General features: G+C 38.9%; 1 pseudogene; it reads right to left on the bottom strand.

Moving 5' to 3' along the window:
- Positions 1-18,978: 18,978 nt before the first annotated feature.
- LOC139131096 (TNF receptor-associated factor 2-like) lies at positions 18,979-27,045 on the bottom strand (annotated as a pseudogene).
- Positions 27,046-27,669: the final 624 nt, after the last annotated feature.

Below are 27,669 nucleotides of genomic sequence, written 5' to 3'. Positions count from 1 at the left end.
TCGGATGTTATTGTGGTATAACCAACCGTACGAGGTTATTATTCACATGAGCTAAACGTTTCTCTGCAAATCTTTCACAGTTTGAACTCTTGGATATTTCTTTTAGGGTCTTGAAGACTCCAAGTACAGTGTACTAAAAGTACACTGCGGAGTTTAAAAACGTTATAGCTTCAGAGATGACATCCTCGATTTTGATCACAACCGTGACGACGAGGCACATTAAGCTTAGAGGTCATTGCTCGTGAACACATTTTATCACCAACGAAAGATTTGGAGTTATGCAGCTAAGTGTTTTTCTAGGTAAACATGCTATTTGATAATAGTGCTAATATATTTTGTACGTAATTAAAATCATGACAGGAAAGGGAAAGTTTTTCACTGACAAACGCCTTCGCGGTCCGTCTCAATTAAAAAATACAGCTTCACTACCATTTACCAGTTTCCCCATCTCCCATCAGCAAATTTAACCTTCCGCTTCCAGCTTCCTCTTTCCACTGTCTTATGAAGCTTTTGCCCTCCCATCGCAACATCACTAATAACTACCGAAACATAGTCCTTGCCCACCCTCTGGGTTTTGTGCTGTTATGAGGAAATATAGTCTGTCCGTCTCTTAGCAATAGCTTGGGAACCTTTCTTCACGAACAACTGTGCTGCCCGCGTTTACATACGGCACACGCAGATAACGTTAGCCCTTGCCGGTAAGCATTGTTCTGATAAAGTATGTGTGATAACGAGTATATTGTGCGAATCCTGGTGCTAGTGCTTCTTGAATTCTAAGGCGTATGGAGGGATTGCAGGCCGAATGTTTTGTAACAACTGAACTTAGTTATTGAACCACTCTATTTAGGATGGAGATTTGGCCGACCGAGTTTTACCGTGATGTGCTCGTAGGTTGACCGGAATAACGTACGTTATGAGTTCTAATCTATTGAATACCCACTGGAAATGCACGTACTAACATACAAACCGATATCACCTGGTCCGGTTATACACTGGAACACTGCACTGCCAGTACTTTGTAATTTGACGCATTGTACCTGTCACAGCATGAAACAGAACTATAAATAGACCAGCGTAAACCCCCGGCAAATGTTTCTGGCTATAATTTTCTTCGTGTGCGCGACCTTGGGGAATCCCCAAGCCTTATTTGCACGCATGCGCAAAGTTCCTTTCTCGGCATGTGAACCAAATGTTTACTGAACTGTGCGACTTCATCGCCTACGAGACCTAACATAATTCCATCTTTCCGACTTTCATACATTGCACGGAATTTTTCTGTTTCAGTATCCCGACAGCGACTGGGGAAGTAAAGCACGGACAGATTATCTTATTCATTAATATATTGGCCAAATACTTCATATGGAGGGTATTTTCTTTGCTTTGGTAACGTCCATGGCTTTTTCAGTTGAAAACAACTTACATTAATGTTTACGTTTCAATAATTCTTCAAGTATTGAAGGGAATATCATCAGGCTAAGCTTCAGAATGCCGATTGGCGGGAACTGACTAAAAATATCTGCTGACTCACAACACAGAGTCAAAGAACGGATGTGATACCTGGATACCAACTAATATCATACCGCCATCTTGAAACGCCTTTCAAGGGGATTACCCACGTAGATCCCCAGCGCTGCAGTTGGTGATAGATTATATTGTTTTTGTCCGCTCTTCACCTGAAACAGCCGACTTAACAAGATGTCACCATCAGTTCGACCACCGTTGTATAAGGGTGAAAATGCACAACTCACTGTAACGCAAAGTTTAAATTGTTCTGCCCTGGGCCCGTCTACAGAGTGATGATGTTATTTTGAGGGTCGGACCACTGCCGAAAAGAATTTTCGAAATGTACTAGGCGTTGTCTTGTTGTATAATCCCATGCGGCATTGTTCTGGGGCGACTGTAATACAATATATGTTAATTAGTTCCAGAGACCAGCTCTGGAACTGTTAGTTTTTGCTCACTTTCCTTCTTTCTTTCTTTCTTTCTTTCTCTATTTCCGGTTTTACTACCATAGAACATGCTATACACAAATTTTACCTTAATTACCCAGAATGCATTGCGACACGCTTATGACGTCATCGCTCAGCTCGGACGGGTTTTACGGGCATTTCTTGTTTGTTTATTTATTTATTTTTTATTTGGCATTGCTCAACTATCATATTGCGTTCAGTTATTAATAATTCTAGCTTTCTTTCGCTTTGTTTTTTGTTGCTTTTTGATTTTATTTTTCTCTAAATACTCGCCGTACGTGGCGCTATACTGTTTCGCCCGAATGCTCATGAGACAACATGGCGGCGTATCGATCGCCACGCTCCGCACACAGAGAGAAAAGTAGCCTTTCCCTAAGTTTACAAGCGCGGCTTGGCACATCGTGTACCTAGGCGAGGTGGGTGTGCTCGAAAACGATGATCAATGCAAAATTTGGACTAAAAATCGGCTGTTTTGGCGGAGAAACTGCCCGCCGTATTTCTGAGGAGCCACCAGCGGTTTTTCCTATATCAGTCTGCGGGGCTGTGGTGGGAGGCCGTTTAACGCCGGTAACACACAGCCCTGCCATGCAGAGCTAGGCATTCATCATGTTCATAGTGAACATACTGTCTGTCACGCACCGGCATGCGTTGGCTGCACGTAAAAGCAACTCAACTTTCCAAGATCAAATGGTCAGTATCTTGTGAAAACAGCGACTAGCAATGAAAATTGTTTTAGTCTGTGCTTTTAATCAAATGAAAATGCATGTGGCTCAATTTCAACGGCCGAGGTCCGATGTTTCCTCTCGTCTGATCATCGTCGTAAATGACACGCCTCTTTACGGCAACAACTCAGCGCTACCCGTCAAGCGATTGATTTTTGGTAGGTCAGCGGAGCGAAAATTATTGCTGTGGCTCGCGAGAATGTCGTCTGATAAACATTTCCGTGCGTTGTCGCCCCCGTATGTATCTGTTGCGTTTTTACCGTACATGTAGGCATTTGTAATCTGTGTACTGTAATTCCCCGGACTGCCTTGCTTTTAGTTGTATTATGGTGTTTACTGCTATCAGCCCTGAATATTAAAATCCAAAGCACTCTTTCATTCTGCACCTATCTTTGTCACACATTCTCTTGTTTCTTCCGCTGTTCTGGTCTCTGGAACTTCGCTTTTGCTTGCAAATGCTTTCTAGTTGTTATCTAATTTTGTTTGTGGATGCGATGAACAGCAAAAACAGCGCACGCGCATACGTAGAGATATGCTCTTTCACTTTTTGCAGATTCAGTTGAGAAGGTCTCTGCGAAGTTGTAAAAGTGTGTAGAAAGTTCTCCTTATCAGCGTGCCTATACTAGGATGTGTCGCTCAGCTGCAGTATTTTAGTAGGGGCAACAACATTTACTTATGGTATACCTTCTCGTTCAGCCGCACTATTTATTTTACTCAGTGCAATGCACTTTAACATTCAATACTATTCAGTGGGTTGATCATTCCTCTGTTGCTGACTCTCCCATTTAAGTTTGCATTCAGTGTAATACAGTTATATTCGCACGCACATTAACATTGCTATACACAGTTGCAATTACTGCCCGCCGGCGTCATTTTGCAAAATGCAAAAAGGTTGAAATGTAAAATCAAGATTCCAGGGCCATAACACACATAGTTCCTGTCGTACAAATTCTGTCGTCATGTGACACGTACCAGTAAAATTGCGACTGAATAAATTAAATCACGGTTAAATCAGATGTGATTGCGGAGGTCTGTTTGACAACAGTGTTCGCACATGATTATGACCGTACTTACAGCTATAGCGTTGTAGATATATGCAAGGTGCTTTACGTCATGCAAAGTTGTTCCTTTCAAGTTTTGAATTCAGCGTATTATGCCGTTTTCGTGTATCATCTGTAAGAGTTGGTATTATACAATCGCGTAGAGCACGAGCTTTTTTCTTTGTTTTCTTCTTAGGCCGACTGACCGATAAAGTTCGACAAGCCCAACTTTTACTGATGGAAGTAAACGTGATGATAATGATAATATAGATAAAATACCATCTTTGCCCAATGAAACGTGATCGTTGTAACACTACAGATTTTATTCGGCAAAACTATAGAATATGTGGTGAAATGCGTTATGTCCTCATGCCAATCCTTCAAAAACAAGCATTAGCTAGTACTTTTATGTGTGCCTCTTACGCTGATGGGGTACATCAGTTCTCAATTTCATAGGTATTGCGAGGAGAAATCGATAGTCATCGAAAGGGTCGTCAGTAACCATCAATCGGTCTACTTTCTGTTTACCACAATTTTCAAATTGCTAATGCAGCAGACAAACGCCTGTAGATATTTTGAAAATAATGAGGCTCTTAATTCAAAATATTTTGTTGCGTCATACTCTGAGTTTTAAGTTTGCCGTCTCTTTCTGACAAGGAAATATTTTTGATTGTTTCAAACCTATGTGCTGAAATGTATTCTTTGATCTTCGTATAGATAAAAATACACCAGGAAAAGTCACAATGCATAGAGTGTAAAGTGTTCAGTTGGCAGAGAGCACAGTGTGAATACACGATACCGATAGTGTGATAACTACCACTTCCTTCTTTTCAGTCGCTATACACATTTATTACGACGATATGTTCAAGATGTTAAACTTTGTTTAGTATAGTTATATGAAACTTTCAAATTGATTTCCATAATTATGACGGACACTGAAAACGCCACAGGAATACAAGTAGATTTATTGTTTTGTAGCTCGAATTCAGCTAACTTCATACGCATTGCTGGTTCGTTTTCACTCAAAGTCTAGGGACCCTCTTTCTCTGCAGATTGATTCTAATGTGAAGAAATCCTTGATAGTAGGTTTTAAAGTTAAGGTCTTTTAACCAAATCCAGCCTCCGCTTTGTTTGTCAACAATATGCTACCTTTCCCTGATGAAACATGTTATCATATCGATGATTAACAAAAATGTAAATGAAGGAATTTGAACCAGACAGCAAGATTCAGTAAGTGTATTTATGCCAAATATACGTGAACTTGACTTACCACGCTGTATGGTTTTCGGTTTCTCGTAGTTCATTAAAATTTCGTCTGTCCTTGCTCAAGTATCCTGCGGTCTTCTGTCAAATGGTAATATTGTTTCACTTACCTGAAGTTAATCGTCAGAGTCTCTGTCCAGACTGACGAAGCCATGCCACTCTGCTCCTTATATACACAACTGTGGTGACTCGCTGTGGTGACTCATTCTCCCTCGCATCTGAACAATGCTGAATAGTCGAACATAACTAATAAAAGGTTTGCGACACGAAATTTTGTTCACTTAGTGAACAAGGTGATGTTGCACAATTCTTAAGCGTGTAACTGTAGTAAACTACCATGAACTCGATTGGCTGTTTTAAATGTGAAACTCAGTCTAGGCCAATTGCAAATAACTGTGATATGATAACCATCCATGTCCATGGAAACATATCATTACACTCAGGAATATTCGTGGATTTCTGTTCATCAAATATCTTAACAAAAGTTTCTTCCATACCTGTACAGCTTCTCACTTACATTGTTTGTCTTCAAATTGGCGTATAGTTTTGGGTGACTTGTCGAATATGACAGAAAATAAGTTTCCAACAAGTCAACTAATTCAGATCTTTTTATTCTCAGTGTCAAGTAAATCTTCAAGGCGTTTTTAGGTCAAATTACTTCTTTTTGACATTTGGATTGAAAATAGCAAACGCAGGTGAAGACTTGAGCACGAATGGGTGTTTATCGCGTCTTAGGCTTGCTTGCTTGGCAGATGGACAAACATTTCTTATGATGTGTTTGATATCATTCTCCATCATTGAATTCAATGAAATATTCTCCTTGGGGTTTACTGTGTCTTCTGAGATTTGTTCTAGGGTTTTACCTTGCGCTTTCCATGGATGGGATAAGGGGAATCACCTAACTTTATCGGATTAGGACACATTTGTGCTATGTTGTATCGTCCAATTTTTGCGATATAGATTCCTGAATTAAATCGGTATATTTCTTTGAGAAGTTTTTTATTTGATCAGATAACAATATGTTAATTTGTATTCAATATGACCGGTTTGTGGGCCTCTTTCGTGCATTTACCTTTAGTTGGTGAATATCCTTTGTATCGGACATTGCTGGAGTAGTATATGATTGAAAGTCCGGATAGTGAACCCAGAAGCTATTAACAATTCCGCAGTGAGTCGGCGATTCGGACAGTCCTAAGGTTGTTAAAAGGTTTCCGACGTGAGTTTGCAGTGTGAGTATCAGATTTACATAATTTCGCATGAATCAGAAATGATGCGAATTTAATCATCAATTCGGCCGCTTTCATGTTATTCTCACAAGTTTGGTAGATGAACCACAACGTCATGTTTCGATCTTAAGTGACAATGAGTATATCTCAGACTCTGTGTCAGGTATTCTTGACATCCAGCCCGATCGTGTGTCTGTCTGTCTCTCCTGTTCCTCGAATGTTTCTTGAATTGAACTTAACATTCTGAAGCACAAATCCAGATAACGATATTTGTTGATTTTGATAGTGTTGCATAACACACTGTTAAGATTTATCCCACTGATAAGCATTTATTTGTAAATATTTCTTCCTCTTCCTCACTTTTTCTCGCGCTGGAGGCTGCCATTTTCTGCTTCCGACAGTCAAGCCCGTTTTTTTCGGATGTTATTGTGGTATAACCAACTGTACGATGGTTATTATTCACATGAGCTAAACGTTTCTCTGGCCAAATCTTTCACTGTTGAACTCTTGGATATTTCTTTTAGGGTCTTGAAGACTCCAAGTACAGTGTACTAAAAGTACACTGCGGAGTTTTAAAACGTTATAGCTTCAGAGATGACATCCTCGATTTTGATCACAACCGTGACGACGAGGCACATTAAGCTTAGAGGTCATTGCTCGTGAACACATTTTATCACTTTGAGCAATGTATCTGATTGGTTTTTTCACGTAAACATGCTATTAAACATGCTATTTGATAATAGTTTAATATATTTTGAACGTAATTAAAATCATGAAGGGTAAGTGAAAGTTATTCACAAATGCCTTCACTGCTTGTCCCCTTTACCACTTTCCCCCTCTCCCATCAGCAAAGTTATCTTCCGCTTCCAGCTTACTCTTTTCGCTTCGTGATTCTTTTGCCCTCCCACCGGAAGATCACCGATGACTACCGAAATATACATGTAGTACCCGCCCACCCCCTTTGGGAACCTTTCTTCACGAAAACAGCTCTGCTGCCTGCGTTCACATATGGCACAGGCATAATAACGTTAGCCATTGCGGGATTGTTCTGAGACCGATAAAGTTTGTGTGCTATGTGTGATACTCAGAGTATTAGGGAGCGTCAGTTTTACGGCCTGGGGGGGGGGCGACAAAATCTTGTCGCCGGTGTTCAAAAAAATATAGACCCCCCTGCATTTTTCGTGAAAAAAAGATGACCCCCCCTTTGTCAGACGAAAAAATTTGATGACCCCCCCCCCCGCTGAAAAATAACCAAACCCATATGTCAAATTTACCCGCATGGTTTGGATTTGAACTACGGTACGCGGCGCACTTTATTCGTGTAGCAGAGATGCCAGTGCACAAACTTCTCAGCCACATCCATTGAAACGTCTGTTAATTAGGACGACTGTAAGGCAATTTTAACTTCATTTCCATAGACAACTTATGTCCATGGACATTGTATAAAGTAAACTTTATTGGAGTGGTTCGCCAAAGGCAGCCCTCCGGTTAAGAGGGTCATGGGCCATTACGTAAAGTCAACTTTATTCTAGTGGGGCACCAAAGGTGGCCTGCCGGTAAAGAGGGTCGATCATGGCTATTGCATAAAGTAAACTTTACTGGACAGGGCTGCTGAAGGCGTACGGCCATTAAGATTGCCAATGGGTATTACATTAAGTCAATTTATTGTAGTGGGCTGCCGCAGGCGGCCCGCCGGTAAAGAGAGTCGATCCTGGCCATCGCATGAAGTAAACCTAATGAGAGTGGGCCGCCAAAGGCGTCTGCCCGTTAAGAGGGTGATGGGTAATACATAATGTATATTTATGGTAGTGGGCCGCCGAAGGCGGCCTGCCGGTAAATAGGGTCGATGATGGCCATGGCAGAAAGTGAACTTTATTGTTGGTATTATGTTTTTGAATATGTGGTGACCCCCCTTTCCTACCAGTGAAAAAGCGATGACCCCCCTGTGCGGATTCCAAAATTATGATGACCGCCCTTGGATTTTGCCGCCCCCCCCGGCCTTAAAAACTGAACGGTCCCTTAGTGCGAGTGTTCTGTGAACTCTATTGCGTGTGGTGGAAGGGTCGCAGTGAGAATAATTACGACAACTTAGCTATTAGCAACTTAGTTATTGAACAACTATTTCTTAAGGGATGGCATGTGGCCGAGCGGTTTGAATATGTCTTCACTATGATTATAGTTGATTGAATTGAGTGCCGCACGCTGTGAGTGAGAATCTATTGAAAACTCCAGTGGTTGGGAAAAAAAACATCTACATGCTGCACACCCATACCACCAACACTGATGAAAACTGGGACTGCCAGAAGGAGATTTGGCGGAGCGATTTTGACCGTGATGTGCTCGTTAGTTCACCGGGTGCCGTACGTTGTGAGTTTACTTCGAAATTTATTGAAAATTCACTGAAAATGCACGTACATACACGCCGATATCTGCGATATCACTTGGTCCGGTGATACACTGGAACACTGCCAGTACTTTGTAAATTTGACGCATTGTACCTGTCCCAGCACGAAGCAGAACTATAAATAGACTAGCGTAAACTCCCGCAGTTTCTAGCTATAGTTTTCTTCGTGTGCGCGACCGGTCGCGACCTTGCCCCGGGAAATCCCCAAGCCTTATTTGCACGCATGCGCAAAGTTCCTCTCTCAGCATGTGAAGCAAATGTCTACTGAACCGTGCGACTTTATCGCCTATGAGACCAAACTTTCCGACTGCCATACATTGCACGGAATTTTTCTCTTTCAGTAATCTGACAGCTACTGGTAAAGTAACAACAGGTACAGATTATTTTACTCATTAAAAATATTGGCCGAGTACTTCATCGCTTTTTGTGTTTTGGTTTTTTTTGGGGGGGGGGGGCGGGGTGGTTCGTTGCTTTGATTAGTTCCATCATTGCTAATCCACTAAATATGAGGGCATTTTGGTAGCACGACTATCATTTTAGCAGAAAACAACCTATATCAATGTTTACGTTTCAAGAATTCTTCAAGTACTGATGGCAACTATCATCAGGCTAACCTTCAGTCATGCCGATTGGCGGGAACCGACTAACAGCCTCTGCTGACTCACAACACTGAGTCAAAGAACGGGTGTGATACCTGGATACAAACCAATATCATGCCGCCATCTTAACACGCCTTTCAAGGAGAGTACTAGTACCCACGTAGATCCCCAGTGCTGCAGTTCGTGAGGGGAATTCGTGATGGATTCTTGTTTTCAATCTGACGGCTCTTCAGACGGGTACACCTGAAAAAGCCAAGATGTTGATAGTACGGTTTTACAATGGCGAAAAATGCACAACTCACTGTAACGTAAAGTTTAAATTGTCCTGCCCTGAACCTCAGTCCTGTCTACACAGAGTGGTGATATTATTTTGAGGGGCGTACGGCCACTGCTGTAAAGAATTTTCGAAATATACTACGAGTCTAGTGTGTTTTATACCCATACGGCAGTGTTGTGGGACGACTGCTATCTAATTTTGGTTGTACGGTATGATTGGTAGCGTACAGCATTGAAAAACGAACACGATAGAAACATTAGTTTGGAAATCGAAATGGAAATCCCCAATGATATTCTGATCACACGGTTCGGATAGCGATAAACAGCAAAAGAGCGCATGCGCATATGAGATATTTAAAAAGACCAATTTAGTAAAGATAAGCTCTTCCATTTCATGCAGATTCAGTTGTGTAGAACGTTCTCTGTGTCAGCGTGCCCATATTATGTTGTGTCGCTTCGTATTTTAGTAGGAGCAGCAGTTAACTCGTGGTACACCTTTTCGTACAATCGCCATGATAGTCCGAAGGTCACCATGGCGTGCGCCATATCATACTCAGTGCAATGCACTTTAACATTCAAGACTATTCAGTAAGTTCATCATTTCTCCGTTGCTGACTCTCCCATTTATGTTTGTATTCCTGTCGTTTAATAATATTTGCATGATCATTGACATTTCTGTACAGTTGCAATTGCATGATGCCCGCCGGAGTCATCATTTTGCAAAATGCAGAAGTTAAAATATAAAATTCAGGTTTTGACAACGTAACACACATAGCTCCTGTCGTAAAATTATGTCGTAATGTGACACGTATCAGTAAAATTGCGTCGTAATAAATTTAATCATTGTTAAATCAGGTGATCGCAGAGGTCTGTTTGGCAACAGTGTTCGCACATGATTATGACGTACTTACAGCTAAAGCGTTGTAGATATGTATTAGTATGCAGTTGATGCTTTACACCATGCAAATTTAGATATAGCCAGGCTTATACATTTCTCTTCATATTTGTATTATGTGGGTTTTCGTGTATAGTCATGTAAGAGTTGGTATTGTACATTCGCTCAAAGCACGACCTTTTTCTTTGTTTTCTTCCGTAGCAGGTTGTCTGGTAAAGTTTGACAAGAATAACTTTACTGATGGAAGTTCACGTGATGATAATAACTACAAATAAAATACCACTTTTGACCAATGAACGGTACCGCTGTAACACTACAGATTTTATTCGGCAAAACTATAGAATTTGTGGTTCAAATGACTTCAGGTACCTCATGCCAATTATCTTTCAATATGACTTACCTCTATAACAGTGAAGAATAGCAGTTCATCGTGGATTTTTGTCTTTTTCTTGTTCTTTCTTCTGTCCCTCTCTCAGTGTTTTTGAGACTTCTCTCTATCAGACTTCCGTTGAGATTCGGAAGTCGGAAGCTCGCTTGATGTCTTCAGACATTTGTTGTCAGGTTGCATCCTTCCATCGCTAACTGAAACCGGCGCGCTTTGCTTCCTTTTATAGTCACGGTCAATCTCCGCATGTTCCTCTGGCTGGTTTCTGATTGGTCGATCGACGTCAAGCAGAAAGAAAGCGATGTTTCGGGCGGTTCAGCCCCAGCCAACCGAAAAACGAGACATTAAATTTTTATGACATCAACTGTACTGCATTCATTAATGACTGAAATTTTACGAAAAGTAAAAATAATTATCAAATAAAAAGAGTGGTATTTTTCTGACCTCTGGTGTGTCAGTACATCTCATCTAAAATAGTTCAAACAGAATACACCTTCCTTCCCTCTCATTTTTGTCCCTCTCGCTTTTTTTCTGTCTCTATTAACCCGCCTCGTTCTTTCTATTGAAATAATTATCGCTTGAATGTGTTTCAGAATATGTTTTAAATGACTTGTTTTCAAATAAGCTCACTGTCGTACTGATAATCTGTAGAGTGATACTTTTCCACTAAATGAATAAAAATATATTTTTCTTTCGAAAGAAGGTCGGGGTAGATAACTTTCAGATGATGGCATCGCTTTCTTTGTATGTATTTGGGTCTATTAGCTCACATTAAAACATTACTGCGCATGCAGAAAAATGTCAGCTTTCCCTTCGGTACTTCAAAGTGAAGAAATTAGTATAGACTGGTTGCCCGGATACTGTCATCGACACCTAAGTAAACGAATACATTGACATGAAAAGGTCTCTTTTAATTGAGCCACACCCTTCCATGGGATTCTTGAAAACACGTACTCAGACTGGTTCTTTCTCTCTTCGAGGGTTTCGAGCCGGAGATTGCGAACTTAAAAGTAACAGCTTATTGGTCAAGCTATCAGAAAATTATTGATAGTTTAGAACCAACAGTCTCAAGATAAAGCACAAAAAAATTTCCTATAACAACTCACTTATAATTCGAAACTGAAATTTAGAGATGAAGTTAGACCGACTACACGTCAATCGTTCGGAAAGCGCTACTCTGATAACTCATATATCCTGCAGATTTGTAACAACACCTTTATTTTCCTATGATACTTTCCGAGTCGGCCGCCTTACGCGCAGACCTCCTTCCATCCCAAAGCTTTTCAGACTCCTTGCCGATGATTTTGAAAATGTGTACCGACTGCGTGGACTTTGTACACTAGAAGTGACAGTTTGTAAATTATCGGAAAGGACACGGAATAGCTTTTGGATTGGTAGGGGGTGTTATACAGTGCAAAATGCGAGGCAGGTTAATACTCGTGTACTGACTGTGTATAGTGACTTTAAAGTTACTTGTGTTACAAATTATCGTGCCAACAAAGGCTAATTCAATAATGATGGACTTTAAATATAGGCTTATCGGACAGACCTAAGTTGTATCCTGCATCCGATCTGCTGATGTCTGTCTGTTGTAGCTTATAAATATGTTCTTCCGCCTGGCAATAAATACGCTTGAAATTAAATGTGTTAGTATTCCGCAAAATCCCTCATATTTTTAAACAAAAGAACTCGGTAATTCTGTCATCATGATTGAATGAAATTGTGGCATTTTAAAATTACTTTTATTAAACAGATTGTGCCTTTGATACTAGAAAGGGGTACTGACACGCACAGGCAAAATACAGTCGGGTGGCAATTAGTGGCAAAATGGAGGTAAAACGGTCCTAAGCGTTTTTGATACAATACATACATAAAAATAAAAAATAAAGAAAAAACGAGCATTAGGGTGTTTTAGTGTGTGTCATTTGCGCTGACTGGGAACCTATGTTCTCAATTTAATCAACATTGCGAGGAGAAAATCAATAGCTATCGAAAGGGTCGTCAGTAACTATCACTCGGAAAGATCTGTTCGCTCAAATCTTAAAATTGCGATCCCAGCAGCCTGCCCGCCTGCAGTTATTTTCGAAAATAATGGGGCTGTTTTTTACAGCGTCATGGGTATTGTCATTCTATAATTCTTTAGTTTCGTCTACTATACATGGAGATTGAGACAATGGTTATCGTCAAATACAATATGATTTAAAACTAAATTGTCTTATCTACGTTGACAAAATGTGGACATGAATCAGATGCAGATTCTGTCTCATCGAATATATGCGTTGCTAGAGATAGTGTGCTACTCCAATAGTCTAACTATTTCTCTTTATATCAGCTCGTAAAATCGCCCTGGTGGACAACTCACGTCAAAAGATTTGAGCATTACAAATGGGAATTACCCCTTGTTCCCCGAGTTCAATAATTTAAAAGCGTTGATTCCTGCGCATGTGCTGATCACTTGCTTTTGTCAATGCTTTTGTCACGCCTCGGTATAGCTAAACAATCACCAACAGTCGACGAATTATGCGGAACCACGGTAATGGAAGAACTGTGATTCGAAGTATGCGGGAATCTATTTATATCCAGCCAAAACACAATGCTGCATGTTAAAGTGAGATAAATAAACATTGTTGTGGACTACACTATTTGACATATTTGAGAGAAACCATGTTGATTTGGGATAGCGAGTTAGTTTTCAAGACGCACACTATTTTCTGTGTGGAAGCGAAACAAAAATTCGAAAGAATTAGCGTATTAATAAGGTTACACAAGGCAGAGGAACTATATGCATAAACCAATGTAGGCTATAGTATATTGAATTTGACTGATGTTTCAGATTTCAGCAAAGATGTTGAATTGAAGTCAACATACACACTTGTATTTCTGATAATATATTTTGTCTACTCACAGGCCACATACATCAAATGTGACATTGCAGTCTGGGCTAGGTTTATTTTTTATTATGCACGATCAGTAACCATGTAACCCCGGACCTCCGGGGGCCATACGGATTTGTCAATGGTGACACCCAAACAAACTAAATGCAACGATGACATCACTTGGTTCGAGAGTCTTTGGTTCGAGTCCAGAATTTTACAACAAAACAATGCTCATAGGTAGTATTCGGACGACGTCAGGCATCAAGATATAAAACAAGACAAAGGGGTCATTAATGAAACAAACAAGAGGACAAAGGAAAGAAAATTATATAAACAATTTTAAACGAATCTAATCGATACTCGTAAAGCATCAACACATTTCGTGAAATGAGATTAATCTATTTTATTCCGAAGAGTATGAGTAAGGATAACATCGTCAACAGATGATGTCATCATGAGAGTGCTTTCATTGGTATGCCGAAAACGGTATTTTAAAAATGTACATGGTTAAAATAATTCACAAATGTTGCGGGTTTCTGTGACTTTAAATATCATCATTAAACCTTTTTTCGATGATATTTTGGGTGTCTCCGAGTCTTTCACCAATTAAACTGAGATTAGATTATAGGTATCCATGGTCAACTGAATTCGTAAATGCTCACGTTACCTTTCCATTATTTTGACGGTAAAAAAATTGTATGAAAAAAAACTTAGAATAATATTAGTTACATATAATTTAATGAAATAGCTGGAATTGGCAGAAGGCAAGTAACATTTTATGAATGCAGGCACTGAAAGCGTAAAAAATCGCATCGCTTAGCTCAGGCTGTATGGGCATTCTGAAAGACATAACCCACGCGCTTTGTTTTGTTCGAATACGCCCTCGCACAGTTGGCATCAATTTTCTGATCTTAGGCCACGGAGTGTCTAGGCTGAGCCATTTTATTTGAAAGTACTTAAAGGTATAACAAAATTTCAATAACGGAAAGGATATTTTGTCTTCCAAACTCGAATATTATTAAACCCCATCAATAGATAATGTGTAATTCATACTACGTCAGTCACTTTAGACGTCTTATTAAGTGAAGAACAAGGCTATCAACGACTTCAGTTGTACATTTTTGAAGTATGTACAAGACAGAGTTAAAAGCAATCAAATCTTAAAATGTCTTCTCTTGTGTTTCCTTTACTGTTTCATGAATAAACGAACTCATTTCAGAATTAAATTTCTGTCGTCTTTACCATTTCAAAATTCACGCAGGTCAGTGACAGCTCTTTGAATTTAACATATTTGTGAATATTAAACCATTCTCTGTCTCACTATAACCTGCATCACGAAAGAATATCTATCGCTTAAGTTCTCGAGCAAAGTGTGAGCAAATATTTAACAAGTTTATTGTAGAGTTCATCTAAAAAATATAGTTTCCTTGCTCTGGAATCATATTCTTTTCCGTAATTACCGCAACTTAGAGCGAAATGCTTACGGTAGAATATTTCGACTGAATCACTCAGCCTTCATCAGCTGTTGTGTCATTGTGAATAGTACGATGACGTAACCGGTCCACTGACCGCAGGAGGGCGTTGTAAACTGCTGGAATTTCCTTCCCCTCATCCATATTGAAGGCTGGGCCATTATTTGTAACTTTTGACCATTTTTACCTCGGAAAATTCCATGTTGGAGGCTCATATTTGTTGCAAAATGTTGTTTTACGAAGAAAAACAACTGATTAGTGATGTTATAGCCACCATAAAACTGCTAATTTTTGTTCAAACGTGTTGCCCTTCCGAGCTCGTTTGTTGACGTCTGGCATGCTCAGCGTGCTGGGGAGAACGCAGATATGGTGACGCCGCGATCACGCCAGATGTGCAAGTTTACGTTTATTGCGGGATCAAAACAACATTGCGTCGTGGATTGCCAGACATCTGGCTACGCAACGTGCTCGGACAATAGACTACGACGTAAGTGCCTAGCATAAGTAATGAATATTTATTTTGAAATTGCTGTAAATGGCTCGCGCAGGTGCAGAAGAATGCCTACGTTGCAATCCGCGTGTCAACAGAGTTTGTATTTCTGTCCGGACAGAAATTGAAATTTTCGTTGTAAAATCACATGTTATTTAGTTGTAGGGCACGTAATGTTTCCGAATAATATGCGATTCTCTGTTATTTGACAGGCTATTCAACATGAGCCAGTGATCATTTCAATCAAAACTAACGGAAAAATCGCAAGAAGATACAGCTAATGGAACTTTAAGCTTTGGTTTCAATGGCCTCTTTCACTCTGAGCTTCAGATGAGATTATCTTGACGTTATCAGGAGTGATTGAATGTCCTGTCTTTTTTGCAGTGTTAATAAATTGCAGCAGTTTCTCGATTCTGGTGTTCCGTGAGTCTCGTTCCTAGTTGTCCAGCTGTTTACCCGATGTAGTCACGGTCTTGGTTACAGACTTCACGCACACTTGACAGGTTCCAAGGGCCCAAAAAGTATTCCTGTGCCGACCGTTTACAAATGGAAGAGAAATGTCTGGAGAATCTTCTTCTGTACTAAAACGTGTAAAGGCCGTTATGCGTCAAGATGCCACAAGGGCGAGTAACGCTAACTACCTGGTAAGCGATGTCATCATCACTCATATGTGTAATGATCAATCTTATCGCAGAAGAGACTACACATCCAGGGACTATTATCTATGATTCACCGAAACAGACTCAAGACATACTGAGTCAGCCACGGAGCGACTTCAAGGTTTGTAAACAGACCACAATTACTGCAAGATTCGAAGTCAGTGGATTAGTATTCATTTACGTAAATTATGTTAATTGGCATTGTTTCGGTATTAAAATTGTATGCTGTCGATTAATTATCGATGTGGAATAGTTATCTACATCGCATCTTGCACTATATACAGATACACGTGAATAGCGATAGTGTCTCTACGATTATACTATGTCAACTTCTTGTCGGCCCCGTAATCCAATCTTCCCGTAGTCCCGTCATGACAAAAAGGGAATATCTAGAGAATCTGCTTCAGCCTAAGGTCTTTGTGCGGCAAGATGATAAGGGTGATTGTTAGGGCCGGTTACCTTGTGAGCGATTTCCTCATAACGCACCATCCTATATGGTTTTTGAATAACGACGGTATTCGCTAAATTGGAAATCAACTTCTCGTCGACCCAGTAATCAAGATCTTCCCAACGTGCTGTACTTAAAAAGGCCCATTGATCAGCACTCGTTTCGTAGTATACACTCCATAAAATGTAGGGAATAATTAAAAGTACATATCAAGTAACAATAACAGAAACCGATTTACAAAAAAGGTAACAAAGACAGAAGTAAAATTCGTGAGGAATTTTAAGGGGAAATTTACCCAGACTTTTTTAGGTAATCAGGTCGTTATTTAGTGAAAAATAAACAAAATAGCGTTGGTTTCATTCATATGACATCTTGAACGAGTTATCAATTATAAAAGCCATCTAAGAGAGGGCGCTATGTTCTTATGTTTTCTGGGTTACTTTGTCGCAGTGACTTCACTAATATGCGCCTGCACACTTTCTCTTATCGCAATGAAATAATTTGCATTTACATAATTAGTATAAATTATCATATTATGGTTCATCGAACTTAAATTATTTAATGAATGATTGTTTGATCATCCATTGCAGACGTCACAGGTGCAGTCATCTTGTATACGTTAAATTATCGTTACTATCTTGGTCTTTTTTTTTACATAAAATGTGGTAAATTACGTGACAACTTTGCCGTTCGTGCCAGCCGTTTTTAGAGCGCCATCAATGCTATAGGTGTTGGTGATGTACCAAGGCGTTCGATGCAGCTCGATCATTTCAAAGAGTTCAACCACCTGAAGACATCGTGGGAGCATAACGTAAGTAAATTACTTTCGGAGGTTGTATTTGTTGTCTTCCGTTTGTTTTATCGTTTCTTCTGCATATTAAAGTGCAGAAGTAGCAAACAGGGCTCTTCACTTAAAACACAGGGCGTGGCAGGAATTATTAGTGTAGAAGTTATGAATATGATCAATAAATGTCTTGTATTAAACTATTTTTCATTATACAAGCCTTACCTGTGTCTAGTGTGTGCCTATTACTTTACGCTAGCTATCTCTGTATAGTATTTCAAAGAAAACAGTCTATATCTGTTAATTGCCCTCCCTAATCCCCTTCATTAATTTGTTCTGCCGATCACTGACGCGGGGGTTTATCGCCCTGACCAAATACCTCGTTAGCAGCTCATAAGGTAGTAGACGGATTATGAGCTGCTAACGAGGTATTTGGTCAGGGCGATAAACCCCCGCGTCAGTGATCGGCAGAACAAATTAATGAAGGGGATTAGGGAGGGCAATTAACAGATATAGACTGTTTTCTTTGAAATACTATACAGAGATAGCTAGCGTAAAGTAATAGGCACACACTAGACACAGGTAAGGCTTGTATAATGAAAAATAGTTTAATCAAGACATTTATTGATCATATTCATAACTTCTACACTAATAATTCCTGCCACGCCCTTTGCTTAAAACTATGTCCGTAAGTTATATTCTTCTGAGAGGCGGCTTATTCCGGGTGGACGTACAGTTTTACCCCATAAGTAGGCGAGGAAAGTTTGTTCTAAAGATTAGCGGACAACATTAAAAGTCCACTGGGCGAGCAGGGTGTACAATTCGTTTGTTTTCGGTTATTTGTCGATGGGCAGGGAGAAAACTTGTGTTGAAGAGCTTGCGATGTGTAAACAGTTTGGAGTTGTGGGCGGGAAGAAGTTACCGAGACAAATGGGGTGATTCCTGACGGTTAATGTGAAAACGGGAAAACTAAAGGGAGGAAGGGGAAGATTGAAAACCGCAGCGGAAGGGCGTCAACAAGTATATACTATTTCGTTCAAATACGTTAAAAAGAATATTACATGAAAAAATCCGTGAGTACTACTTTTCAAAATTCGCTTTTTTTCTTTTCCTGATTTTAGGCTTTTCATTATTATTGTCTAGACCATTTTTATCGAACCACTTTTATCGAACCGCCCTTTGCCTGCTTCTCTTACATGGTGTTTACTGACCTCGTTTTCCTATTTATTTCTTTCATTGAAGATCAAACGAGACAACTCTTTATAATTTCGATCGTCCTAATATCAAAACCCTCGATATGAAATCAGTAGGAACTGTATGTGTGCTCACGTACCCACTGGGGGCCAATCTATGCAGGACACTGTGACGAACACACACGTACACGGACCTGCAATAACATCCACTCTCAGATCATGTCAGAAAGATATATGTGTCGAAAAAATTCAACACAACTAGAAATAAGGGAAACATTTTCAGATTTTTAACTCCCATGCTTGGGTTCTTTTAATAAATCTTCAGTCGAAATATTCTAGCATAAGCATTTTGCTCTGAAGTACAGTAACTATACGGAAAAGAATATGATTCCAGAGCAAGGAAACAATATTTTTAGTTGAACTCTAATAAACCCTAACTTCTTAAAAGCATTACGTACAATATACAGAATAAATGACATCAAAAGCACAAAATTACTATGATCCTCACTCGAGTCTGTGATACTGTTTGTGCTGAAACTCAAAAAAAATGACATAATCTGTAATTTTGACAGCTTTAGCGAATTTAACCCAGATGTACAGCCAATTATTGAGTTATGCAGGTCCTTGTTTGTGAAGTAACATCACATTATTGTATTTGCAACATTTCAAGTACTACAAGAATATGCAACTCTATGGAAACCAGCTTGTAAGTTGCTTCAAAACTCTAAGCTATTCTCAACTGATAAAAATGACAATATTCAGCATTTTAGACGTCACTCAAAGTGGAGCTTCACGTTACCAACACATTTTTAAGGAACATTTTCTCATCAAAGATGACAAAGAAACCCCCTCATACAGAGAATCTAAAGTTTAGTATGATAGAAATGGTTTACTCGAAGGATGAAGGAGTATATATTTTGGGTACAAAACCTCAATTTTGGTATGTCAAAAACTTGATACTATTTTCTGAAATTTAATATTTCACTTGAAACAAGAGTATATACGCAGAAAAAAAAGACTATTTAATTTTGCATTATCTATCCTCATTCTAAAATGGCAAGGGTAACAAAATAATAGCTTTGTCAAATAGTACTTACAGAATGTAATGTTAAATTTCAGAAAATCTGACCCACTGAGGCAGAGTGGAGTTACATTTTTAAAAATCTTGAAATTGATAGAAAAGAGAAGCCAGGAAATTTGGGTGATTTGCATAAATTTGCATAATAACGTTATTTTTTATCTCCCATCTTATGACTTATGACTCCCAACAAATATTTTAATATTTGGTTAACAAATTACTGAAAATTGAATGAATATTTGCAAAAAAACTTATTTTGAGTAATATACGCTGTGTTTCGTGTAGCGTCCCCTTAAATCAAAGCAGATTCACAGTAAATCATTAATATCGATAAAAGTACAAATGAAACTTAAATGCAGTCATGACAATAATTATCAGTAACAACTCATACTTTACAGTCCCTGAGATAAAAGTACATGGAATGCGTTACCGTGAAAACATAAAACGCGAAGTCCATGATTACATTTTATCTTGAGAGCCATACGGCAGCAAAACATTCCGACCCAACACAGATGTGACATTTTAATGACATTTTGTTTTGACTCCATACGTGTCTCTGATCACGAAAAAGGTCATCAACAATGTGCATAGAGGTCCTGAATGGAGGTTTGGGAAAGTCAAATCGGTAAACCGAGTTCAGTGTTCCTAGTCCTGTAGAACTCGGGTGCCGATAAAATAAACTTCGCGGAAATACGAAAGGCAATTGTCGAACGAGACTTGCAATGATTTATAAACTAAATAAATAAATAAATAAATAAATAAATAAATAAATAAATAAATAAATAAAAATATGAAAAATTATTTCTAATCGTAATACGCGATTTACTGCGCTGAATTATGCCAAGGTGATTTCTTCTACGATACTATCATTCGTTTAACTTTTGAAATGATATCAGATGAAGTCACGAATGCTGCACTGAATGAATCGAATGCCAATACGACGCAAAGATCAGACTGTAGCTGGTAATAAGAGATTTATCCATACCCAGTAAAATGTGGGAAAGGCTGAATTTAGGGGTTTACTTGTTACTAAGTCACGGTATAATATCAAAATATACATCTATGTAAAGGGGTTTCATTCATATGTATACGACGTTTCTACAGAAATCAACACCTCGCGCCACAATACTTTCACATCGGTGAACTCCATAAGATAATGTGACCGACTAAAAACGTCGATCGGGGAGAACTTTTCATGTTATTATTTTCGTGCTATTATAATTGCTACCAATCCAAAACCCTCCTCTGCTTCAAACCCCTCCCGATTTTGAATTCGCTTAATCATCCTGTACTATACGGAGCGGAGGGAGGCCGAAATTTGGTTTATCTACTACAGTGAGAGTTGTGTCAATAGGGGTCGCCCGAGCGACTTCAGTTTTAGGCTCATTTACGCTCTCCTGTTCGGAAGGAGATTTTAGTGGAATGTTTGCTAGACCAGAGCTATACTTTAACAATGACTGAACAACATTACAAGACAACAACCCTGTGTTATGTAGCTATACCGAAAACATCGTTGTTCCTCATGCTTTTCACATTTTTACGTAGGCAACATCACATTGTGGGCAGAGGGCGACAGTCAATTTTCGTTTACGTTTTTTACTTTCAAGTTTTAGTTCGGAAACAATCCAAAACTGATGAAGTTTGCTGCATAACATCATGGCTTATATTTTACAATATACTTCACCGGGATAAAGCCGTATGGGTATGGGCATATGCTAGAGCTGTATATCTCTTGAGAGCCTGAGCGGAGGAGAGTCAAACGCGAATGTTTAAGCAATGTCAGATGTATCGACAATAATTTTAAGAAGGCAGTATCGTCTTTGACGTAAGCATGGCGGGGGCTATCTATCTGAGATAATGGCATGAATAATGGACATCCACTTGCAATATTCATGTCATTTTTCGGTCTTTGGAAGGAACTAGACGTAGGATCAGGTCTGAATGCATCAATGACGTGTTCTCTGTTGTTCTGGTCCAGCCACATAAAGGTGACCTTCTGTCTGAATGGCCAGCGAAGAAGAGCATCAAAGGGTCCCTTCATGATGACAAAGAACAGTGACACGTGATTACCCTTCCCCATCCCATCTCCATTCAGGTATATTCGGGCACACATTTTGTAACCATGGCGACTGGTGAAAAAACACGGTGAATATATTGATGCTGTTTTGCCGCTTCTGGCCTCATTTAATTTTCTTGTGAAATCACAGATTTTCCAAATTAAAATTCCATCATAAGAAGTCATCTCAAGAGATTGAATACGTAAATCTTGCTCAGCAAGAGCAACATCCTTCAATGCGATAATTCTATCTTGAGCTTTTATTTTCCTTTCTAATGACTCTAAAATCTCCTTATCCTGTCGGTGTTGCCTTTCAAAAGTCCTCAACTGCTGTGCGTCCCTTTCTATCTGACTATTAAGAACTGCTACAACCCCTTCGTAAGTTGTGATCTTAGATTCCAAAATTTTACATTTCCTATTTAGTTCATCTAACTTGAAATTTACTGGTTCTAAATTACTTTGACTATTTGCTGCAGCTTTCTGATCTGTGTGAAGATAGTTGTTAGCCGATTGGCGTACTTTTTCTTCACATTCACGTAAACCCCCTTGTAACTCCTTGATTTGATTTTCATGAGTTTTAGTCTGCGTCTCTAATCCATCGATAGCTGCTCTATGTTTCTGGGGCGTCTTCAGCATCGGCCTTAAATTTTAAAATACAATTGCACATTAGGTCCTGATGAGTGATGATGTTTTGCTTGCAGTGTTCTTCTAATTTCTCCTCTTGTGTCTGAAAAAGAGGTAACACATGTGAAAAAATAATAACAAAGGAAAATCTTCGCACATATTCATAAGATTGGCATCTCTACATGATACGTGTATAAGAATTAAGGCTATAGCCTGTCGACAGATAGATAAACTTAAATAAATTTACTCACCAAAGCGTTGCATCCAATAGGTTTGAATGGACAGGTGACCAACTTGCTAGGGCAATCTCCCCTCTCTGGGTCTTGATGCCTCGTTAGCTGTAGACAGAGTGTATAAGCTTACGGGTGAGTGAAACTCATATTTTTTCTATATATCCTGTTATGAGACACTACAAAAATCATGTTATCAAAATTTAATAGTAATAATTCTATCTTGGTAATTAATTTCCTCTGGTGTCTCTAAAGGATACTTCTGACATTGCTCTAGAAGCCTTTATAAAATGTAATTTAGTGATAACAGCAATATTTTGCACACCAAAGAGTAACTGAAGAATGCAAAGACTAACCAGTAGACTGTGCAAGCTAGGGGGTTAAATTGAAAGATGGAACACATAACAGCTCTTGCAGAAAAGGTTTTAATTAGAAAGGAGTCAATTTTATAAGATATACACTTTCTCATGCTTATGGTTCCTTTCAGGTATAGAAGTTTTAGGTACATGAGTACTTTATGATTCTGATCAATTCAAATGTGCAAGCCTGAGGATCAAGCCAATCAAACCTTTCTAAAAAGGAGGTTTATATTGTCAAATCAATCGGGATATCAACATTTTCATGGTTCAATAATATTTGAGACATTTTAATATCAATGTTTGCCACAGACAAAGTCAAAGCTGAATCTGGTGTTGCAAACATCTGAAAAAGGTCATTCTATAATAAACTCTGCCAAATTGAAATTGAATTTCAAATTCGTCAGATGCTTGGATTCAGAGATTTAACCGTCTAAAACGTTGACATACCACTTTGGACTACGGACGTGTAGAAAAAAGTCAGCTATATAGGTATTTAAATTCCGCAAAATTTAAATAGAAGCAAAAAACTTAATTAACATATAGTCCATCATCACAGTTGTTTAGGAGGATTAATCTCATAAAAATATTTGAAGACGAAATAAGTTCGAAAGTACAAAACGCTTGGAATGGTTACTTGTATCTAAATTATAGGATTTATGAAAATGGTAGTCTCCAAACGATATCACTAGCATCAGAGCTGAATATACTGACCTCTCTCCGAGGAAGTGTTATTTTTCTACAAAACTGACACTCCACTGGATATTCTGGGCATTCCCGTCGATGATTCTAGAATACAAGGGATTACGCAGATAGTGTAAATATCTTAGATAATATCACACTTTACTCGATCTTCACATCACAAGAAAGTCACATATTTTCCAACGCGATTTAAAAGATATTCAGCGTATAAGACGAACCTTCTTTTCCTAATTTACTTTTTTTCTAATTCAAAAACAGTAAAGCCAAATTCTTGACTAGTAGGATGTAAACGTGTCGATTGTGACCTACTCACATTTATTTCTTAAGGTTTTATACTTAATGGAGACAGCGTAGAACACATTTAACACCACAAAATGTAAACCATATGTACTTTGAGACTACCAAGCTACACTGTAAACCTGGTAACTTTCAGTTCACTTTTTATGTCAATGATTTTTGGCTGTTTCAATGGAATTTCTTGCAATATTTCACACTCTTTTCTCTCAAAATTTCTATGAAACGAGCCCTTAAAATAACGTTAGATAAGTTGATATTACCTTAAGCAATTTTAGCGGGTATTCAGTTTTACAATGTGTGCACGTTACAATTCTCATGAGACATTCGGTGTTTCGATGGTTTTCCAAATTTCTCCTCTGCGTGTAGGTGCCGCACCCTTCTTTGTCACATGAATTATCTCGAAGTCACAGGATTTTCATGACTATTCTGTAATTGCACATAAAATATTCGAGCTGTGAGAGTTGTCTCTAGAAATGGCCACTGGTCGGCCGATAGGTCAGCGTCACGCTATTTGCCTGCTTATGGGTTTTAATACATTTAGAAAGAGCAAGTCAACGTGAAGTGTAATAGATCAAACTGGTATAGATAGCTATATAAACGTTCGCAATAAAATACGAACAGACTTCAACACGCCATCACTCACCTAGCAAATGAACGACTGACGGATGTATAATAACATGAGGAATGGAGAGGAACACACCGACAAAGTCAACGATATACGCGATAGAAAAGGGGACATCCGTGACTTTTGAGAAATAACCGTCGTTGTCATTGTACAAAGTCAATTTATTTGCAGTTTGTTTACACAACATCCCTAAAGCATTACTTAAAGTACCTATCCGAACAACAATCTAATATGAACCCTTGGCCACTATTGTCTGAGGAAAGATCATGTTACTAAACTCCCGAGGCTACATATGAAATGCATTCATTATTACATAGATAGCACATATAAATGCATGCTATATACATACAGACGTACATACATACATACATACAAACATACATACATACATACATGCATACATACATACATACATACATACATACATACATACATACATACATACATACATACATACATACATACATACATACATACATACATACTACATACATGCATTGCATACATGCACACAAATACAGATAGACAAACAGCTCAGATAGACGATGATCACTTTGTGTATACCTATACAGCTGACAATGCTTGTGAAGTCGAAATAATGATGAAGAAGGAACGTTAGCTACAGAAAGACGTGTTTACAGATGAGATTGAGAAAGGGCACTCTAGAAATACATGAAATATTGACTAATAAGGAAGAAGACATTCTTATCAGAGTCACAGCTTGTATACCAAGGAGTCTGGAGATTCGTTTACCACAGCGTATTATGTTCGTTGTAGAAATTACAAGGCCAGTATCAAACGGTAGTCCAGTCAGCACTACGATAAATGCCTATAAAACTTTATTGATAGCCGCTGTTGATGCATATTTGCTAGTCAGAATTCAAGGGGTAAGAAATTGGCTGTTGCTCTTTCCTGCGAGCAAACAGCCTGACATATTTAATGTTTGTGACTAACCTCGTAGTCCCTGAATATTCCTTTCCAGGGGCAATCTACATTTATGCACTTTACTTCTAGCCCTCCAAGCTCTCGGTTGATGGCACGATCGGGAAAACTCTATGAAAAAAGGAAGTGACGATCGGAAAAATTCAACTCCTACCAATTCAAAATATCAACTAACATCAGCAAGAGTTCAAATACCTTTTCACCGTTTACGAGAAGGGTGATGTGTTTTAGTTTCTAAAAGATTTTGATGCTTTCCAAAGTCATCTACAGAATGACTTCAACAGAAAAACTGGCATAATCTACAAGTTTCCTTTCGTACACACCATGTGTGAGAGAGAGAGAGAGAGAGAGAGAGAGAGAGAGAGAGAGAGAGAGAGAGAGAGAGAGAGAGAGAGAGAGAGAGAGAGAGAGAGAGAGAGAGAGAGAGAGAGAGAGGGCAGACAGAGACGAGAGAAAGAGAGGCAGACAGAGACGAGAGAGAGGCAGACAGAGACGAGAGAGAGAGAGAGAGGAAATGCATAGCAGAGAGAGAGAGAGAGACGTACAGAAACAGAGAAATATACAAAAAGCGATCTTCATAACTATATTGTCAGAGATCGATTTCATTCAGTACAAGGATTTGAGCAAGCCACGTGTTCCACTACAACGAATAATCGCCGAATGAATGCAATGAGAATGTGTAGCTGACAAAATTGCTGCTCCTTTATTGTGCCGCGTATAGATGTATATTTTAATATATTTTCAAAGTGTGAATTTATCATCCTTGAGTCCGTATTGTTTTCTTTTGGTTTACTTTATTCCTGATAATAAGCTGAACACGAATAATTCATTGGTCTGGCAACAACCATTTGATTCTGCTTCAGAATGTTTGTTGCACTTACATCTCCTTCTTTGAGATAAGAGTCAGGACATCCTTCGTTTTCACAAGCCTTGCAGACAGCATTTGGAACCCTGAAATAAAGGTGTTGCGTTATTACTATTACCCTTTAGCACTGTACGCCAATTCTTACACTTTATCAAATTTGACGCACCTTAAGTTAAATCATTTACTTGAATATCAATAGGTCTTCCCATTGAGTTCCGTAATATTTGTCTGTCATCGAAATTCACGTATTCAAATTAGGGTCTATTTAAAGTTTATCCATCATACAACTTTGAATGTTAGAATATATGGCGACCCAGGAGAACCCAAAGAAGATCCCTACTAAAAGCTACATAAAGATACCGTCGATATACCGACTTAAATTAATTCGAAAACGGAAATGACGAGAATTTATTTTCAAGTAGCGCCTGTTTATTTTGTCAGGGTAACAAATAATTTTGAAAGTATAGCACAGTGCCACCAGCGGTATCCTGAACTATTCGTTGCGATTTCCCTCGGTTAGGATGTATGTTGCATCAGTGCATGTACTACACCCGATGATAGTTCAAATGCATGCAGCGTTGAAAAATACCCAAACGGCTTCTTTGAACATGTGTCAAAGTTGGGGTGTTCGCAATGACTCTGAACTGCATACCTTGGCACGTTGATACATGCTGCACTTTTGTACTTCTCTCCAGGTTGATCAGCAAATATCTGTGGCGAAAATCCATTCGGTTTAGGTTTGCTATTTTCAAGACTCCCTTCCATAACGTCACCTATACAGATTCACTGCGTTCACAATTCCAATAGTCTGTAAGTGCAAATTCCACATGAGAATTACTTCGTTTATATTTATAAGGAGCAACGACCTCGTTCTCGTTCACTAAGCTAAGAACTCCCTCTCAAAAAGGCAAATAAACACAAAAGAAAAAACACACAAAACAACAACAACATCAACAATAACAAAATAACCAAAGAACAATTCTTTACCCTCTGCTTCGGGTAATAGTAAATATAATTGTGATAAATCACTGTCATGACAGGGTTATATACTTTAATAGTAGTGGGCTCTGTTAAAGGGCAAGCTTGAGCATTTTCTTGCCAAAGGTAGACCTCTAGGGAAATCTGGCATGACTTCCAAAGCTTCCATCGTCAGACACAGCAAGTATACACACTTTACGCAATGCCGGTCGCT

This window comes from Ptychodera flava, chromosome 4 (assembly GCF_041260155.1).
Source record: "Ptychodera flava strain L36383 chromosome 4, AS_Pfla_20210202, whole genome shotgun sequence".
NCBI classification, from domain to species: Eukaryota; Metazoa; Hemichordata; class Enteropneusta; family Ptychoderidae; genus Ptychodera; species Ptychodera flava.
Note: the sequence above shows the minus strand (reverse complement) of the source record. Positions and strands in the feature narration are given on the sequence as shown.